General features: G+C 47.4%; 1 pseudogene; it reads left to right on the top strand.

Annotated features, from left to right (window-relative positions):
• The first annotated feature begins 269 nt into the window (after window positions 1-269).
• LOC121442203 lies at window positions 270-1,078 on the top strand (annotated as a pseudogene).
• Window positions 1,079-4,965: the final 3,887 nt, after the last annotated feature.

Genomic DNA, 4,965 nt, shown 5'->3' with positions numbered 1-4,965 from the left:
TTAGATCTATTCTCCTAAGTCCCTCCTTGCTGTTACTACTGCTATTAATTATGAAATCAGATCTATGACAGCAAAACCTATATATATATATGTATATATGTATATATATGTATATATGTATATATATTAATTTTGTATTGGGGAGGGAGTAGAGTAGGAACCATGCATCCAGCCCACTTCTACTGCTGTTGCGGGGACCACCATACAACAACATCCCAGTGAGCCTATTGCTTGCTTAGAAGCCTTCATTAGGCTCTTTCCGTTCACAGCGCAGCCATGGCTCGTGGTCCCAAGAAACATCTGAAGCGTGTAGCAGCTCCAAAGCATTGGATGCTGGATAAACTAACCGGCGTGTTTGTGCCTCGTCCGTCCACTGGCCCTCACAAGCTGAGGGAATGTCTGCCTCTGATCACTTTCCTGAGGAACAGGCTTAAGCATGCCCTGACTGGCGATGAAGTGAAGAAGATCTGCATGCAGCGCTTCATTAAGATTGATGGCAAAGTCAGGACCGATATAACCTACCCTGCTGGGTTTATGGATGTCATCAGCATTGACAAGACTGGAGAGAACTTCCGTCTGATCTATGACACCAAGGGTCGCTTTGCCGTTCATCGTATTACACCTGAGGAGGCCAAGTACAAGTTGTGCAAAGTGAGAAAGATCTTTGTGGGCACAAAAGGAATCCCACATCTGGTGACGCTCGCACTATTCGCTACCCTGATCCCCTCATCAAGGTGAATGACACCATTCAGATTGATTTGGATACGGGCAAGATAACCGACTTCATCAAGTTTGACACTGGTAACCTGTGTATGGTGACTGGGGGTGCTAACTTGGGAAGAATTGGTGTGATCACCAACAGAGAGAGACATCCCGGCTCTTTTGATGTGGTCCATGTGAAAGATGCCAATGGCAACAGCTTTGCCACCCGGCTTTCCAACATTTTTGTTATTGGCAAGGGCAACAAACCATGGATTTCTCTTCCCCGAGGAAAAGGAATCCGCCTCACAATTGCTGAAGAGAGAGACAAGAGGCTAGCGGCCAAACAAAGCAGTGGGTGAACCGGTCTCTAAGAGACATGCTGGAGACGTATTTGTACTCTTGCTAACAAGCCTTTCTAGGCAACGTGCTAGATTAAACAGCAAGATGAAAAAAAAAAAAAAGAAGCCTTCATTAGCTTCTGATCTCTGACAATGCTAGGTGCAAGTTCCCGGTGACCAAGTGTAGTAATAAGAGCGGCGGGGCTGCATCCCCAGCACCCCGGCAGCCTGGCTAGCTTATGCCCCGAAATAACAACACACAAACTGTATTCATTTAAACACTGCTTGGCCCTTTAGCTCTAGCCCTTACTGGCTAATTCTGATATCCCGATCAACCCAGCTCTAATAATCTGTGAGCACTGGTCTTACCGGGAAGATTCTAGCCTAGTCCATCCTGGGTCGGAGCTTTATGGCGTGTGTCTGCCTGGGAGCTGGGAGCATGGCGTCTCTCTGAGGCGTCTGCTAGTCTGAGCTCACTTCCTCTTCCTCCCAGCATTCTGTTCTGTTTACTCCACCCACCTATGTTCTAAGCTATGAGCCCAAGCAGTTTGTTTATTACTTAACCAATGAAATCAACAGATTGATATATGACACTCCCACATCAACCAAGGTCCATTGTCCCCTCTTATCTGTCAACTTTGCCACTCACATTTATTGACCCTTACACCAAACCCGGTTTAGATGTCAGTCCATAAACATTTATAATTCCAGGTAAGCCATAACTGTCTGAGAAAGATACCAGGACGATGAATGTTCATGGCTGTAGCAATTAAGCCGTACAGGGGTTAATTTCGCTCGAGTATGTAGTCTTCCGTGAGGCTATTTGAAGCCGGGAACCTAGCTCCAGTGCTCACTGTGGTACCCACTTATCATTTTAATCCCTCTCTCAGACTGTTAGGATGTCAATGAAAAGCGTTGCCCTTGGACAAGTTCACACATCTGGACCTTTCATCCCCAGCTTGTGGAGGCTCTTTTGACGCATCACAGGCATCACAGAACCACTGTGGGGAGAGGTCTCTCTAGAAGAAGCCAGTGACCACGGAGTGAGCGCCCGACGTTACAGCCTGGCCAGTTTCCAGTCTCTCTGCCTCTCTGGGGATATGTTTTTGTGGTTGATTTGTTTGTCTTTCTTTTCGTTGGTCCTGTCTGTCTGTCTGTCTGTCTCGCTGTCTGTGGAAGAAGCTGAAGTTGTAGCCCAGAGGAGCCTTTAAGTGCTGTGTGCAGAGCTTAAGAGGCCACTGTTTCACTAGAAAGATGGACCAGAAACTTCTCCGGGAGGTTTCAGAGCGGGGAGGGGAAGAGGGCTCTAGGTGAGGGAACTGGCCAGGCCAGTTGTGTTAGATTCTCTCACGAAGACTCTTGACCATCTTTCCTGCAAGCCTACACAGAGCTTAATTCAAATATAACGCATGATTGATGCTGTGGAGGCAATCTCAAGCAGCCAAGCAGCCTAGGATCTGCTCTTGCTGCTTCTATCTAGATTTGCAGTGAGAACCCGGAGCAGAAAGCAGAGCGGAATGGTGTGGAAAACACGCATTGGGGCCAGGAAAGGAGGGGGAGTAACTATAGAGTAGTGGACAAAGTCACTGCTGGCAATGCTGTTGGCCTGTAAAGAGAACAGCCCGACCTGAAGAGTACGTTCCAGCTTTCCGTTCAATAGGAGGGTTCCTTCGGTACAAGACCGCCCACTCTGAAGGCTCCTAGGCAGCCTACACCAACTCAGCCAGCTAGGGAGCTGTTTGATTAAGTTCAGCCATATTGGTACTCAGAGCCTGCCCCAGCAGAGACTAAAGGGAGCCAGGCTGCACCTTGAATTGGCAGCAGAATTTACTATTGATTTTGCAAGCGTGCAAAATTCCAGAGTTAGAGTACCGTGGAAGCTCATACCAAGGTTCTAGATAGCCACCAGAGGACTGGATTACTACGGAGTGGAACCAGGCCCCATGCATGGAACAATATCTCAGTGGGTAATTCAGCAAGCTTTGAAGGTGAAGCCTAAGTTGCAATAGGTTTAAGGATGCTACAGAGCTAGAACTTGAGATATTTGCCAAGGAATACCACAGCCAGAGACTGGAGTTGGCCCAAGAAAGATCACATGTGGTACAGGCAACAGCGCTATAGGGAAGGGCTAGCCAAGTCCATTGGAGCCTAGACAGTGTCACCAAACACAAGGCTGCAGGGTTTGCGGAGAGGGGCTTGGTTTTGCCTTGGTTCAGTCCTTCCTTGCTATGGTCCATCACCCTTTTCAGGACAGAAATTTTTGTTCTATGTCATTGTATTTTGATTTTTTTTGTTTTGTTTTTTGTTTTTTTGTTTTTTGAGACAGGGTTTCTCTGTGGTTTTGGAGCCTGTCCTGGAACTAGCTCTTGTAGACCAGGCTGGTCTCGAACTCACAGAGATCCGCCTGCCTCTGCCTCCCGAGTGCTGGGATTAAAGGCGTGCGCCACCACTGCCCGGCTGTCATTGTATTTTGAAAGTGGGTAACTTGATTTATTTGTTTGTTTGTTTATTTATTAATTTTTGTGCTCATAGAGATTGCCTGCAGTCTTAGACTGTGGGCTTTCAGCTTTTGAACGGTATACAACAACATGGGCTCAGGCTGGCGCTGCAGTTGAGAGCTTACGCTGCTCTTGCAAGGGACTTGGGTTTACCCACCACACTCATGGTTGCCCCACCACCGCCTGCAGCTCCAGCTCCAAGGGATGGAAGGTACCCTGACCTCCACAGCACCGACACTCACGTACGTACACCCCTCATGTAGACAAATATTTTGGGGAAAAAAATTATCTGTCACTGCAAACTAGCATCAAACTGGCCAGTTGTCACGCAGGCCAACATAGTGTGCCTGTCCCTGGACAACCGGAAGTGATGTGGGCTGTGGTTTGCCCGGTCCATGTTGCAGGATTTGACACCTGTGTGTCTTCTGCTGGGCAGATGTAAAGGTAACTATGTCATAGGAGGCTTGGTAGTGAACAACAATTGCACGACACTCACAGCCTGGACCGAGTTTAAGTTGACATCATCACAAGAGCCCACTCACCGTGTGGTACGATGTTCCTCTTGTGCCGCCTTTAAACTGCTAAGGAACGTAAATCAGTCTTACAAAAGAATGACTGTCATGAAAGTCAAATTCAGCCGGGCGGTGGTGGCGCACGCCTTTAATCCCAGCACTCGGGAGGCAGAGGCAGGCGGATCTCTGTGAGTTCGAGACCAGCCTGGTCTACAAGAGCTAGTTCCAGGACAGGCTCCAAAACCACAGAGAAACCCTGTCTCGAAAAACCAAAAAAAAAAAAAAGAAATGAAAGTCAAATTCATCTGCTCTATTAATAGAGCAACGTTTAGCGAGCACCCTTTAACATTTGTGGTCGACTGTGTTAAACTGAAGTCTTAAAAGGCAGTGTCATTCAGCTGTACAGACTAGAGGGGATCAAATGAGGTATTTCAGCTAAGGGTTAAGAGGTCAAAGCAGAGGATGGACAAGTCATGATAGATGTGCTTAGGGTCACATTCTTATACTTGGAAATATGTCTTTTTCTTTCCCAGGCCTTTGGTACATGTATCGACCTGGTGGTGTGGGAATTACAGTCTTCCACATGCCTGTCCACAGCACGGGTGTTCACTGAGTTCCCTCACGTCAGTACAGCAAAGACCAAACGTTATGGGATATATTTTAAGATGGGTTTCACTTGTTTGTGCTGTGGAACGTTTGTTTAATGATGCAAAGATGTATTGCATTCTTTTAGCTGCATTTGTTGAACTCTGTGAAGCCCCCTGATTGGTCTAATAAAGAGCTGAATGGCCAATAGCAAGACAGGAGAGAGGGGCTGGCAGACAGAGAGAATAAACAGAAGGATAAAAAGACCAAAAGGAGAGGACTGCAGGGGACATTCCCCCCGGCCACACAGCCAGCCCACAGAGTAAGAGT

The sequence above is a fragment of the Microtus oregoni genome, unplaced genomic scaffold (assembly GCF_018167655.1).
Source record: "Microtus oregoni isolate MIOR12 unplaced genomic scaffold, Mior012 000087F_ref0000451, whole genome shotgun sequence".
NCBI lineage: Eukaryota > Metazoa > Chordata > Mammalia > Rodentia > Cricetidae > Microtus > Microtus oregoni.
The sequence above is the reverse complement of the archived record's forward strand: the minus strand, read 5'-3'. Positions and strand labels throughout refer to the sequence as shown.